The following is a 17,178-nucleotide window of genomic DNA, read 5'->3' as shown; positions in this document are numbered from 1 at the left end:
ATGTGCTTTCAAATTTCAATTGTTTCAAAAATTACAATCTAAACTAAATAATTCACTTTTGATTACAACAAAAAATACAACTAACTAAAAACAAGTACTAACATGCTTTCAAAAATTAATAATAAATTAAATTACAAACTTCTAAATGCACCAAAATAAATTAAATTACAAACTTCCAAATGTTCCAACTTTCAAGTTGTGCCTGAAACAAATATGAAAAGATTAGTAAAAAAAACATAAAGGAGCATAGGAAATGCTTGGCTGCAACATACGTATTGTGGCACTAGCTTAATGTGGTTTGTAACTCCAAAAATGGAATTTGGGTCCTAAAATAATATAGAGATCAATAAAAATATGTTTATAAGATTAGATATGGATAAGTATACGTATATATGTATGTATACAAAAGTATGTATTCTCCCATGCATAATAATTAATTATTTTTATTTCTTACTAATAATAAATCAAATTCCAGCCTTCCTAACACTTGTTTGCTCTGCTCCATTTTCAACCCGCCCAACAAAACCCAACTTGCTCCCCATTTCCTCACCCACTCATTCTCACTTCTATATCAAAATTCACATGATTATTATTAAAAATAATAACATTAATGATATAAATAAAAGATAGATTCATGTAAAAGAAATAATATAACAAACACATATCATAAACCCACTATACAGATCATATCACCAACACTCATGATTGAAAGGTACTCTTGTGTACATACTAGCCAATTTTAAACATCATGACAAGCATTGGAATATATATTATGAGTACTAGTAGTACTCTTAAAACTTGAAAACTTTTAGTCTTTACACATATGCACAACTAACAAATGCAGCAGTATACTTAAATTTCCAAATCATCAACAGAACCATCTTTATAACACAGAACCATCAAAATTAATATAATCATCAACATAATATGTTCATCCCAAACACATTTTTTAACAATCATATCTGCATGCTTATTTACATACAATATGGATAATGCACGAAAATACTTTTGTGCCTAATCTACACAACAAATGTTCAAAAGCCTAAAATTCGAGAAGATCAAATGGTATTTCCTTTTGTGCCACTAAAAGAAAAGTATATACAAAATACAGGTGGATTTGAAAAATGAGAAAGTTATGGATGAAAACACCACTAAAATAACATCAAAAATTACATATTTTTGGGTAACGGATTTCCTAAACATAATCAGCAAAACAAACCCAAATTACCAATCAACAAATTAAAACCCAACCATTTGACTGTATAAATCAGTACATGACAGGGGTAATCTAGGAGTTTACTATGGTGAACCAAGATCTGGAAGAAGCACTATCAAGAGCCAAATCTAGAAATAACCATAGAAAAAATCAGCATTACCAACTTCAAAGATTTGATTAAAGAACAGAGACATGGGTTTGGGTAACTTACTGACTTCAAATCTTTGATGGGCAGTGATTAATCTACGATTGAGAGTGTAAGAGGTCAATAGGCGATGGTGATTTGAGGGACGGCATTTGCATAGCTGCAGTACACCACAAGAGGCCACCGACAACGACAACGGGACCTAGGGTTTCAAGGGAAATTTGAGAGAATGAAGAAATTTCGGGAGTGAGGGACCGAGGGTGAATAGCGATTGGGGGAGATCAGGGACATTACAATTACCGGTGGGGACTGTCGCAGAGTTGTTGACTGCTGCATGAAGGAGGGCTATGAGAAGGAGTGAGGCAGTTGTGAAGAATCTGAAGAATGAATATTGAAGACGAAATGGGGAGAGAGGGGAACTCGAGAACCCTAAGGGCCTAATTCCTAAACAATTAAGTTATTAACAAATAGAAACGGCACCGTATAGTAGTATACTAATTACTATGAATCTATTATATACATATATATATATATATGAAGATTCAAAAAAATATATGTGATATATATATATATATATGAATATTAAAAAAAAAGTGCCGGAAATGAAGATTCAAATATATATATATTTAAGAGTATTAAACTATATATAGTATATTATACTATGATATTTATATAGTATACTATGAATCTATATATGAATATATATGAATATTACTAATACTAATTATACTATTACTAATCCACACCATTATGGCCTATTTTATATATAATATACTATTAGTCTATTACTATATCTTATAGTATAATTAATAATACTATAGTATCATACTATTAGTATGTTAGTGATTTAATATATTAAATCTATAATCTCTTATACTTGATATATATATATATATATATATTCATATATATAAATATTAGTAATGTACTAATAGTATTAGTATATAGTAATACTATTGGTATAGTACTATTACTATATGTTAGTGATAATATAGTATTATCACTAATACTATAGTGATATTAATACTATATGTAGCTATAGTGATTAGTATAACTATATAATATATTAGTATAAGTTATAGTGATTTAGTAGGTATAAGTTATAACTATAGTCTATATTAGTATTAGTATAAATATAGTATTAGTTATAGTGCTTAGCATAACTTTATATTAGTATTTGCTATAGTGATTTTAATTTCGTATAACTATATAGTAGTATTAGTATAAATATTAGTATAACTAGATCACTATAGTTAATAGTATCATATAGGGATACAGTGTTAGTAACTAATACTATAGCTATTTATATAGTAATTTATATATAGACTTAAAGTGGATTACTAATAGTATTAGTGCTAGGCCATAAATCTAATTAATATACTAATGTATATTAGTATTACTAACATATTTATCAAAATGAATATATTGATAATTTATTAGGCCAAAAAATATAATTAATATAAGATGATTGTTATATAAAATTTATATGATCAATACTTTAGTTATTATACATTAATATTATATGTTATTATAAATTTATAGATTAATGTTTATCCATTAGTATTATATGTTATTATATTTATACATTAGTAATTTAGTGTTACATGGTAGTAATATTGTAAATTTGTAATAGTATGATATTTACTATTTTATTTTATTGCTTATTTTATTGCTATTGATATTTCTATCTTATTTTCCTGATATTTACGATGGATTTTTATTATGCTCATAGTACTGGATTTCGCGATTTGTATGAGTTAAAATGTACAGAATATAATTTAAGAATGGATCTACGAATCTTAATGGATAATATAAAAGATCTTAAAAGACAACAACAATTAATGAAGCAAAATTATACATTAATGATGACTAAATACCATGTATATCAAAGTAGGCAGTCTGCAATAGAATACTATGAAGCTGACTGCACTTTCCTTAGAAAAGAAATTAATGCCATAAGAAACCATCTAAAAATACTTGCTTTATAAAAAAAAAAAAAAAGAGTAAAGGAATCATTGATACAAATTTTACAAAGATAACCCATAACTAGAGAGAAAAATGTATATTGGAAAGCTTGTGTTGGTAAGCCAAGAAAAACTGATGGTCAGCCCATTTAAGCCAGAGGGCTCTCAGGGTGGTCCCGGTGGTGTTCCCTCAAGTTCTTAATCTACTTATTTCTCTTTAGAAATAGGAAATTTTTGTTGAAAATCTGAATCAATGAATTCTTTATTCAAACCTAATGAATCTACCACTAGCAGCCCTATAGAATCTGATAATATTAATCAAGAAGACTATAGTATATTAGATATAGAAAGAAATCTACAAGATTGGACAATTCCCGATGTTCCAAACAATCAAATATATAAAATCTCAACTTTTTCTTCTAAATTTTCATTCCTTACAAATTACACAATTAAAACAGTAGAGAAAACTATTAGTTTAAATAATGACTATGAATCATTACATCTCTTAACAAAAAAGGCTATTGATCAACACAAAAAGCAAAATTATTCTTTTATTCATATTGGATTAGTACAAGTAGCTATAAAGCCACTCACTCGAAACGGCTTAAATACCTCAGTATTGCTTTGTCTAAGAGACGGAAGACATTATAACTTTCATGATTCATTACTTGGAATGGTAGAATCCAGCTTGTTCCAAGGACCGGTCTATTTTAACTGTTATCCCAATTATTCTTTATCATTATTTGATGGTAACATTTTACACGCCTTAATACTAAATATTAAAACAAATGGCTATCAAATGATGAAAGGGTCACATGCTTTAACAGTAGTTTACAGGATTCATTATAAATTAATGAAAACAACATTAGAACCATAAGCTTTAATTACTAGCCCTAAAGGATATACATTATTATGACAATCTAGCACACAAAATTCTAGTATACAAATTCCTAAACAAATCAATTGGAATCAAGTCACACTTCCTAATGAATGGCAATTAGAAAATATCACTCCAACACCCAAAATAGAAAATAATTCTAAAGATAATCTCGAATATATAGATCAAAAAACGGATGGGACGGTTCAAATAACTTTTCAGCCTTTCAGAAGATCTTTCTCACATTATTCCTCTCCAGCACCTTCCAGTTATCATACACCCAGATCTATTCTTACATCAATTTCTAGAAATAAATCTCAAAATTTTGACACTAGATCTTTTGATACTAGATCCCAAAATCTTGACACCCAGATTCGAGGGATCATTCCTGGAAACATTATTGATACACCAGTATATGCTATTAGGAATCCTGATAGAGCATCTATCTCCTAAAATCCTGAAAAAGAACCCTCTTCTCCAACTTATTCTCAAGTAGTTGGAGATGATGCCCAAATATATACCCTGAATAAAGAAGAATTTAAAATTAACAAAGAATATCTCAAACAAGATTATATGAAAAAAGAAAATAGTCACAAAAGAATAATATTTTTCTCAACCTTTATAAAAATAGAAAGAGATTATATTCAAGAAAGATATTACGAAGATTTAGAGAAAATACAGATCAATATTCCTTTCTTTATATGGTTTGAGATATATAAATCAAACCAATTATCTACCATAAACAGGACTACTAATCAATGGATTAAAGGAGAAAATAACCAAATTATTTATGAAGAATATCCCCCTTTTGAAGCCATCAAGTACAATCAAAGGAATACTCAAATTCTGGCTACACCAATAAAAAAACATAATATTGCAAATACTGAAAAAAACCTTGATAATATAATACAACAAAACAATTATACTAATTTATATTTAAAAATCATGGGTAAGCAATTAGAAATGATTGAAACCCAAATATCTCCTATAAAACCCACTATTAAAGAAATAGAAGAAACTCCCTTATTTGTTCCCCACGAAATTCCATCCCATTTAAAATCAATATTTTTCAAAAACAAAAATGATTTATTGGAACAGATATCTAGTAAATTAGAAAAATTAACTATTAGCAACACTGCCACCACCTCAAAACAACCACATATTAATGTATTAAGCAAAATAGACTCACCCGTAATATCTGACTCTGAAATTAGTAATATTGAAAACCAATTTAAAAATCTAGATTTACAGATAAACAAGATTAGAGGAGATCATGTTAATAACTTTTCGGCTAGAGATTCAAAACATCATGTCTCTATTACTCGTAATTGGTATCCCAGACCTACTCTGTAACACCCCGTATTTCAGTGTATTTTTACTGAAGGATTATTTTTATTGTTCAAAAATTTATCCTCTTATTTTAAAATTGGTTGGATTTTTAGTAAGTTTATTTCTATGATTTTAATTTGGTGAAAATTATTTTTTTATGTGCTTTCCAAATATTTATTTATTGTTATGCATTTAAATTGCTTTTAATATTTAAATTAATTACCGTGGGATTTAATTATTTCAATTTGACTTTACCATTACGTTTAAATTATTTTATTTAACTTGTGGTTTTAAAATCGTCTCCGTTGGATCTTTTTTGTGACCCAAGTTATGAGGATTGGACCTCATTTCTTTTCCCTCCATTTTTCTTTCCTTCCTTTTTCTTTTCTTTCTTTTCTTTTTCTTCCTTATTTCCTCTCCTTCCCGCGCGATCTCTCTCTCTCCTCTCCTCCGCCCGTTTCCATCGTCTCCTCCCAGCGCCGCCGTCGCGCCGCCGTGCGCGACACCGCCCAGCCGACCAGCTCCCCCTCCCTCCGGCGACCTCACCTCCCAAATCTCAGCCCCTACCTCGCCGCCGGTAGCCCACACGCCCCCCACGAAGCCGCGGGCCACCTTCACGCCAGCGCCGCCGTGAGCCGGCGGTGGCCCTCACCGCCCAGCCCATTAGCTTCCCCAGCCGCCGGCGACCTCACTCCACCAACCTCACCTCCATCCGTGCCGCCGTTAACCACCAGTAGCTCTTCGAAGCCGCGGCACTCCTTCCGCCGTTGCGCCGCCGTCGCACCACCATTGGCCACCATCTTCCTACCACTTCATCCCCGACCTCTTGGCAACCCATTGGACCCAACCCCACCTCCGATCCGTCACCGGTGAAGCTCCACCAACTACATTTCCGATTTGGGCATTTTGGTCTTCTACCGCCCATTCCGCCGCCACCCACGGCAAACCACCGCCACCATTGGCTTCACCGACCTCCCTAGGCCCTACCCTATCAATCTTGGGTCTTCGTTTGTCCTCGTTGAAAAGTGGGTATCTGTGACCCACGGCCACAGTGTATTTTACACTGTGGTGTTGCTCAGAAATCACCACTTGCAACTTCGAGATCCTCCGAAAATTACTATATTGCACTGTAAGTATTTTCCTTAAACAACTTTCGTGATTTAAATATATTTTTGCACTAATACATATTATCTGTGAATTGGGTTGTTTTGCCGGACTGAGTCCGAGGAGTTTCGGGGGTCGGATGGATTGTGGACGGAGTTGTGTTTGTTTGCATTGTGAATTGTGGTTGTTGGTTATGACTTGTTCACGTACATCGTATATTGCATGCATGATCATGTTTGTAAAGAAAACTGGGTTTTCGTGTATTGCATACATGTTCATGTATTTATTGGATTTGGATTTTTATGTGAGTAAAAGGAAAAGAGACTGTAGAGATGGTGGTAAGCAGGGATGGTGGTTGTGTCCCGCCTGTGATTCCAGCCTACGGTGCACGCGGTAGGGATGGTGGTAAGCAGGGACGGTGGTAGAGTCCCGCCTGCGATTCCCGCCTACAGTGTCCGATAAATGGATTGTTTGTGTGAATCATTTTATGAGAAAATGTTTTACGGTTATTTTGGGCCAAAATGGGATTTTTTTGGCGTGTGTTGGAAATAATCATTTTTCTGGGAAAAAATGATATTTTATGGCTAAATGTATTTTGCTATATTGTTGGTTGCATTAATGTATTTTTATTCCGAGAGTTGTTTGGTTTATACTTACCTGTGGTACCATTTTATGGTATCGCAGATTTTGATGCAGACGATGATGACGAGCCTTAGTTTGGCTCCGGTGGAGGAGTGATCTGGGATTGCTCCTGTTTAGTGAGTTATGTTTTTATCAATTACTGTATTTACCTTTTGTATTATATTTGGGATGACTGTATAATTTTTAAAGATAAATTGTGTTAAATATTTGTATTTAAATTCTGGTACTTATTTGACTATCCGCTGCGTTATTTTATTTGTACACTGTTGCATGTACACACACTGGCACTTCGTTGGGATGTGTGACCGTGTTGTCACCATCCTGGCGTCTCGATCCCTGTGTATTTATATAAGGGGGATTGGGGGCGCCACAGGTGGTATCAGAGCAGTTCGGCTCTGGGTAAAACCACATGTCCCATAGGTGTAGTACCAGAAAATTTTAAAATTTTGATTTGAAATTATTTTGTTGGGAGTACGTTATTTTAATTTAATTTATTTATTTTAATTGTACGTTAATTGTTTGTTATTTATCTTATTTTTGTTATTTTAGTTTATTTAGTTATTTTATTATATGGCAGGCAATTTTACTTGTTTCAATTATTTTCTTGTGTACTATTTCATTTGTTTTATTCCTTTTGTCTTATGATATTTTATTTTGTTGGTTTTATTTTATTTTATTTTATGTGATATGGTTGTATTTTAATTTATTTTACTATAATTATATTTTTTAGTTTGTTTTAAACTGATAGTGGGGTTAAGGGTTACGCTATGGCAGGAAAATGGTACGACCAAGAAGGCAAGCTAATGAGCCCGAGGATGAATTACCGAGGGGTGATGGAAATTATGCCATGGCGAGGGCGTTGAATAGGATGACGGAGTTTCTTCAGCAGAATTTTCGTCCACAGCAAGGAGAGCAGTTCAGGGCGATGCAGGCCGGGTGCACCTATGAGCGCTTCTTAGCGCATAGGACCCCTGCTTTTTCTGGTGAAGAGGATCCATTACGGGCTAGAAGGTGGATTCAAGATCTGGAAAGAACGTTTGAAGTCTGTGGATGCACTGAGGCCCAGAGGGTATTATATGGGAGCTATATGCTGCAAGGTGAAGCGGCGAATTGGTGGGAGACCAAGCGGTCACTTTTAGAGATGGAGTTGGGATCCTTGGCTACTGTGTCTTGGCAGCGTTTTAAGAAAGAATTTGATGATCGATTCTTTCCTGTTTCGGTGAGACGGCAATTGGCTCGGGATTTCAATAATTTGGTTCAAGGAGACATGACTGTCGAGCAGTATGCAAGGAAATTTATGGAGCTTGGGCGGTTTGCTCCTCACCTCATTGCTACGGAAGAGATGCGGGCTGAACGTTTCCAAGAAGGGTTGCGCCCTCAAATCCGCAGGCAGGTCGCATGTTTGGAAATCCAGAACTTTCAGAGGTTGGTCAATGTGGCCTCAATTGCTGAGCGAGAGCGAGGTGCTGTGGTAGATTCCCCTCCGGGTAAGAAGCGACTGAACGTTGATGGTGAAGGGAGCAGCTTCGGGTCGCCACAGAAGTTTGTGTAAAGGATCGGGGCCAGAGCGCAGGCAGCTTCCGGTATACGTATTGGGGGCCGAGCTCCAGTTTGTGGTAGATGTAATAGAGCCCACGAGGGCGAGTGTCGTCAGGGTTGGAACCAGTGCTTTGAGTGTGGTCAGACAGGACACTTTGCTCGTGAGTGCCCTAATTGGACCCAAGGGAATCAGGGTGGTCATCGCGGTGGTAGGGCTAATCAGAGGCAACTAGTTCAGGCTCGGGTGTATGCAGTGACTCCTGGTAGTGCTGGCGACGAGATTCCAGGGACTCAGGACGCTGGAGTTACGGCAGGTATGGGTCTAATCTTACCTTTCGTAATGGATGCCATGTGTGGTTTATTCTTGGGTTTTGGAAAGTTATGCAAGCTGTATCCATGCCCGTTGGGTGTTGGAGGTTGTGTGATTTTCTTAAGAGTGTTCTGGTTGTATTTGGTATCCTGCTTTAGAGTGATGATTGGCCCTACAAATTTCGAGGACGAAATTTTATTTTAAGGGGGGAGGATGTAACACCCCGTATTTCAGTGTATTTTTACTGAAGGATTATTTTTATTGTTCAAAAATTTATCCTCTTATTTTAAAATTGGTTGGATTTTTAGTAAGTTTATTTCTATGATTTTAATTTGGTGAAAATTATTTTTTTATGTGCTTTCCAAATATTTATTTATTGTTATGCATTTAAATTGCTTTTAATATTTAAATTAATTACCGTGGGATTTAATTATTTCAATTTGACTTTACCATTACGTTTAAATTATTTTATTTAACTTGTGGTTTTAAAATCGTCTCCGTTGGATCTTTTTTGTGACCCAAGTTATGAGGATTGGACCTCATTTCTTTTCCCTCCATTTTTCTTTCCTTCCTTTTTCTTTTCTTTCTTTTCTTTTTCTTCCTTATTTCCTCTCCTTCCCGCGCGATCTCTCTCTCTCCTCTCCTCCGCCCGTTTCCATCGTCTCCTCCCAGCGCCGCAGTCGCGCCGCCGTGCGCGACACCGCCCAGCCGACCAGCTCCCCTCCCTCCGGCGACCTCACCTCCCAAATCTCAGCCCCTACCTCGCCGCCGGTAGCCCACACGCCCCCCACGAAGCCGCGGGCCACCTTCACGCCAGCGCCGCCGTGAGCCGGCGGTGGCCCTCACCGCCCAGCCCATTAGCTTCCCCAGCCGCCGGCGACCTCACCCCACCAACCTCACCTCCATCCGTGCCGCCGTTAACCACCAGTAGCTCTTCGAAGCCGCGGCACTCCTTCCGCCGTTGCGCCGCCGTCGCACCACCATTGGCCACCATCTTCCTACCACTTCATCCCCGACCTCTTGGCAACCCATTGGACCCAACCCCACCTCCGATCCATCACCGGTGAAGCTCCACCAACTACATTTCCGATTTGGGCATTTTGGTCTTCTACCGCCCATTCCGCCGCCACCCACGGCAAACCACCGCCACCATTAGCTTCACCGACCTCCCTAGACCCTACCCTATCAATCTTGGGTCTTCGTTTGTCCTCGTTGAAAAGTGGGTATCTGTGACCCACGGCCACAGTGTATTTTACACTGTGGTGTTGCTCAGAAATCACCACTTGCAACTTCGAGATCCTCCAGAAATTACTATATTGCACTGTAAGTATTTTCCTTAAAGAACTTTCGTGATTTAAATATATTTTTGCACTAACACATATTATCTGTGAATTGGGTTGTTTTGCCGGACTGAGTCCGAGGAGTTTCGGGGGTCGGATGGATTGTGGACGGAGTTGTGTTTGTTTGCATTGTGAATTGTGGTTGTTGGTTATGACTTGTTCACGTACATCACATATTGCATGCATGATCATGTTTGTAAAGAAAACTGGGTTTTCGTGTATTGCATACATGTTCATGTATTTATTGGATTTGGATTTTTATGTGAGTAAAAGGAAAAGAGACTGTAGGGATGGTGGTAAGCAGGGATGGTGGTTGTGTCCCGCCTGTGATTCCAGCCTACGGTGCACGCGGTAGGGATGGTGGTAAGCAGGGACGGTGGTAGAGTCCCGCCTGCGATTCCTGCCTACAGTGTCCGATAAATGGATTGTTTGTGTGAATCATTTTATGAGAAAATGTTTTACGGTTATTTTGGGCCAAAATGGGATTTTTTTGGCGTGTGTTGGAAATAATCATTTTTCTGGGAAAAAATGATATTTTATGGCTAAATGTATTTTGCTATATTGTTGGTTGCATTAATATATTTTTATCCCGAGAGTTGTTTGGTTTATACTTACCTGTGGTACCATTTTATGGTATCGCAGATTTTGATGCAGACGATGATGACGAGCCTTAGTTTGGCTCCGGTGGAGGAGTGATCTGGGATTGCTCCTGTTTAGTGAGTTATGTTTTTATCAATTATTGTATTTACCTTTTGTATTATATTTGGGATGACTGTATAATTTTTAAAGATAAATTGTGTTAAATATTTGTATTTAAATTCTGGTACTTATTTGACTATCCGCTGCGTTATTTTATTTGTACACTGTTGCATGTACACACACTGGCACTTCGTTGGGATGTGTGACCGTGTTGTCACCATCCTGGCGTCTCGATCCCTGTGTATTTATATAAGGGGGATTGGGGGCGCCACATACTCCACCGGATATGCAATTCGAGGAAAGAGAACATATAGTAAGATCAGCCTTCGCACCAGATGTATTATACGAATGGAATATAGACGGATTATCTGAATACGAAATACTAAATCATTTTCAAGAAATGATTATGGTAGCCAACGTCTATAAAAGTAACAGAAAAACTGATCATCAGGTAGCACACATTATTGTTACAGGATTTACTGGCCAACTAAAGGGTTGGTGGGATCATTATCTTTCATATGATGAAAGGTCACGTATATTAACAGCCTATAAATATGATGAAAATATGCAAATAATTAAAACGAAAAATGATTTACCCCTAGAAGATGCTGTCAATACATTAATATATGCATTAACTAAACACTTTGTAGGTGATCCCGTTCAATTTAAAGAAAGAACTAGTGATTTATTGATTAATATTAAATGCCCTCAATTATCTGATTTCCGTTGGTATAAAGATGTATTTCTAACTAAAGTTATGATCATAAATGATTGTCAACAGCCATACTGGAAGGAAAAGTTCATAGCCGGACTTCCATATTACTTCGCCCAAAAGGTACGAGAATCATTATTAAGATCAGACGGTACTATTGATTTTCATAATCTTACATATGGTGATATAATAAGTAAGATTAATATAACTGGATTAACTATGTGCAATGATTTAAGATTAAAAAAGCAAATGGAGAAAGAAAAGAAGTTTGCTAGAAAAGAATTAGGTACTTTTTGTGAACAATTTGGTTATACTCCTTTATTAGCCCCCTCAAGAAGACACAAAAAGGGAAAAAGAGTTTATAACAATTATTCCAATAAAAAACGAAAATACATAAAACCTTATAAAAAGACAAAAGAAAAACAAATATATAATAAGCCACTAAAAAATCCTAAAAAGACTAATAAAAAGAAAAAGCAGATTGTTTGTTATAAATGTGAAAAAATAGGACATTACAAATCAAACTGTAAAGTTAAATAACAAATTAATGAATTAGATATACCCGAAACATTAAAAGATAAATTAATAGACATTTTTATAATAAAATCAAGTGAAGATGAGGTTAGTTCTTCAGAAGAATAAGAAATTTATCAATTAAAAGAATCAAGCTTTTCAGAACAATCTTCCGATAGTGAATTAGAAGAAGATGAAGTACATATCTGTAATTGTCTAAGTAAGGATAATTGTATTTGTAACAAAACCATTAATGTACTTTCAAAACAAGAAGACATTATATTAGAATTAATAGACAAAATCAACAACCTTCAAGAAAGAAAAGATTATTTAGAAAAATTAAAAGATACATTTAATAATCAAAATACTGCAATAACTTCATCCTCAACACCTTACAATTTTTCAGAAATAATAAGTAGATTTAAAACTGACAAAAAGAAAATTACGATTCAAGATATACAACAAGAAATCAATGAGATAAAACAGGAAATTAGAAATTTAAAAACATCCAATCTTAAATTAGAAGTTTCAAACGAACAACTATTACAAGAAATTATATTATTAAAAATAGAGAAAAATGGGAAAAACTTCCATGAAGAAAAACATAATATTGAACAAGGCGAATGTTCAACATTAGATGAAACGGACAATTTCATTAATATTCTTAATAAGATAAATTTTCAAAAATGGTATGTTGAAGTAACAGTTTCAATTAATCAAGAATTCTCTTTTACTACAATTGCTCTATTAGATACAGGAGCAGACTTAAATTGTATACAAGAGGGATTAATACCTTCTAAATATTTTGAAAAAACAAGAGAAACATTATCCCAAGCCAATGGAACAAAATTAAATATAAATTATAAATTATCCAATGCACATATATGTAATAATGGACTTTGCTTTAAAACAACATTCATCTTAGTAAAAAATATTAATACCAAAATAATCTTAGGAAATCCCTTTCTTGCACTACTTTACCCTTTCTCTGTAACAGAAGAAGGAATCTCTACTAAAATACTTGGACAAGAAATACAATTTAAGTTCATATTTCCCCCAGTACCAAAAGAAATTAACTCTTTAAAGAAAATTTCATTAACCAGAAAAATTAATTTCTTAACAAAAAATAAAATTAGAAGAAAGGAAAACCAAATAAACTTCTTAAAACAAGAATTAAAATATAAAAGAATTCGAGAACAGTTAAAAGACCCATTATTAACCCAAAAAATTGATAATTTCAAAATTACAATTGAAAATGAAATATGTGCTAACCTACTCAATGCCTTCTGGAATAGAAAACAACACATAGTTGAATTACCCTATGAAAAAGAATTTTCTGAGAAAAACATTCCAACTAAGGCTAGACCTATCCAAATGAATAATGAATTACTAGAATATTGTAAAAAAGAAATTAATGATTTAAAAACAAAAGGATTAATAAGGAAAAGTAAATTACCATGGAGTTGTGCTGCCTTTTATGTCCAAAAACAAGCAGAATTAGAAAGAGGAGTTCCTCGTTTAGTAATAAATTATAAACCTTTAAATAAGGTATTACAATGGATTAGATACCCAATTCCTAATAAAAAAGATTTATTTTCCCGATTATATAATGCTACAATATTTTTAAAATTCGACATGAAAAGTGGGTTTTGGCAAATCCAAATCGCTGAAAAAGATCGGTATAAAACAGCTTTCACAGTCCCCTTTGGACATTTTGAATGGAATGTTATGCCCTTTGGATTAAAAAACGCCCCTAGTGAATTTCAAAATATTATGAACGAAATCTTTACTCCATTCACTTATTTTTCAATAGTATATATAGATGATGTATTAATATTTTCTTCATCTATTGAACAATATTGGAAACATTTAAATATCTTTGTTCAAGTTATCAAACAAAATGGATTAGTTGTCTCCTCATCAAAAATAAAACTATTCCAAGAGAAAATTAGATTCCTTGGACATGAAATTTATCAAGGAACTATTACACCAATTAGTAGAGCAATAGAATTTGCTGATAAATTTCCAGATGAAATAAAAGATAAAAATCAATTACAGAGATTTCTAGGAAGTCTCAACTATGTTGCAGATTTTTACCAATCTCTCAGACCATTATGCAAACCATTATTTAAAAGATTAAAAAAGAATCCACCTCCTTGGACAGAAAAACATACTAGTATTATAAAACAGATTAAAGCTCATATTAAGAAATTACCATGCTTAGGGCTTTCATCTCTTCATACTTTTAAAATTGTTGAAACAGATGCCTCTGATATAGGTTATGGAGGAATTATGAAACAAAAATTATCATCCAACTCGGAACAAATAGTTCGATTCCATTCAGGATGTTGGAATCCTACTCAAAAGAATTATAGTACTATTAAAAAAGAAATTTTAGCTATTGTATTATGTATTTCTAAATTTCAAGATGATTTGTTGAATCAAAAGTTTTTGCTTAGAATAGATTGCAAATCAGCCAAGGAAGTTTTAATTAAAGATGTGAAAAACCTGGCTGCCAAAACAAATATTTGCCAGATGGCAAGCTATATTAAGTATTTTTTATTTTGATATTGAGCATATTAAAGGAGAATCTAATTCTTTTCCTGATTTTCTATCCCGAGAATTCTTATAGGGAAAATCATGTCATCTTCAAAGTCCAAAATAAAGTCCAAATCTTCATACGCACGGCCGCCATCTCCTCCCTATCCTTCACCTTGTCCTTCTGCAACTCCAAGACCTTATACGGTATTGGGATCATTACCACAAAATATTAGACCCTCTTACAATCCATTTTCACCATTAGCCTCTCCAAAATTACCAACCTATTCCAAAGCTGTTTCTCCTCCTTCTCCTTCCCAAATTATTAATCCTCCATTATTATCTCAACCTTCTTCATCCCCTATTATTATCAAATCTCATTGGCATCCGGTCTTTCCTATTGAATCTGAAATACAACATCTGTCTGACCCTCAGAAATTACTTGATGCCTTTCTCCTACCTGACTGGCATTATGTTCCACAAAACATTAAGAAAATCCAGCATTTTTATGAATTTATATTAGTAGATACTGACTCAATTATTCTCTCAGAAATTCCTTGTTCCCTTCAAACTCAACATTCTCCACCAGCGTCTCCAATTATTGCCTTTCATAAAGTCACTATTAAGCAAGTTCTCACCCTGGAACAATGGGGAAAAAATCCCTACTTGACAAGAAAATTCTCTCATCCCTATGATCCTCCTTATTATGATTATTACGATTACCAGCAAGCATGGACAAAAATGTTTTTAAAACAAAACAAAACAAAAATTTGCGTCATTCATGGTTCCTTCATTTTGATAAACTACAGGAAATTAAAACACTCCCGAAATGGTTCTCACTATGGTGGGAATATTATGGACCTGAACCTCTTCTCCTTCCTCTTCCCCTTCAGAAAAGTCTCCAAAATTTCATCTCACAGAATGACAGCCCACCAGCATTAAACCATTGCTCACCCCTCTTGCTCTTCTTTCTCAAAACAAAATTAAATTGGATTATGAAATGGGAATACGTTATCAAACCTCATCCCTCTCTCAAAACCATTATGTTCATAGCCCGTCAAGTTTCCATCAAATGGTGGGAAAAATACAATTATGATCATGTACTGAAGATGTTTTCAAAAGTTACCAAAGCTCCGGAAGTCCTAGTCCAGCGAAGCAGATTCCAAGCACAATTGGCATCCATTACAAACAAAAAGGATTTGAAAAAATTAGCTGAAGTAATGTCACAAATATTAGACAGTGACGATGAAGAAGAAGCACAACCCAGATTAACTCCACCACAGCAACCCGCATTATCACCAGCCCATCAGGCCTCTCCTTCTCAACAGGCCTCTCAATTTCAAGGCAACCAAGCTGCATCTCCTTCTCAAAATTATTCACCTTACCATCCGGTACAACTGATGGATTCTCAAGACCCGTTTGAACTGGAATTAGCAAATTATGATCCTCAGAATTTGTGACTACAAAAAAATTATTATCTGACTAACCAGCATGACATGCAGATATTATCCCTCTAAAAAGTTATTCGCGACAGATTATTGCCCAGCAAAGCGACAAATAATTCTGTACTAGATTACGTGTTATGTACTATGTTTGTTTTTAGCATCGGCTGACACTGTTCTTGTCTTTAATGTCGGCCAGTACTGTGTTTGTCTTTAGCGTCGGCTAATACTGTTATTATAACGGCCGGTACTATTAATGTATTATTAAAGTTACTGTTTTAGTGTCTATATAAGGGGGGTTCACGAGGCAAGAAGGGCATTCAGAATTCTAATCTGATATCCCTTCCTCTCTCGCCCAAACCTCTCCAGTCCAAGTCCTGTCCTCCTCTCTTTGTAAATCTTCAATCATCCTTCCCTCATGTCTTCAGCTCCCAACTCCTTTGAGAATTAATCTCCTTGTAAGTATTATATTTTTAATGAAGAAGTTTATTTCATATCTCTTTTCTTTAATTTTCCTCATGCATATGGTCGGTTATACCGCCTGCCTACTTTGCTATCATACATATAGCCGGTCTTACCGCCTTTAATTCTTAATAATACATTATATTCTACTATTACCTTATTATTTTATATCTGGGACACGCCTTTGGTATCAGAGCCATTGGTGATAGTATTGTTATTACTATTTTATTTTATTGCTTATTTTATTGCTATTGATATTTACATATAGTCATATACTAAACTATTATTAGTCACTTTAGTCTATATATACTATAGTATAAATATATTATTTAACTAGTATATTATT

This window comes from Juglans microcarpa x Juglans regia, chromosome 5D (genome assembly GCF_004785595.1).
Source record: "Juglans microcarpa x Juglans regia isolate MS1-56 chromosome 5D, Jm3101_v1.0, whole genome shotgun sequence".
NCBI lineage: Eukaryota > Viridiplantae > Streptophyta > Magnoliopsida > Fagales > Juglandaceae > Juglans > Juglans microcarpa x Juglans regia.
This window is presented reverse-complemented; position numbering follows the sequence as displayed.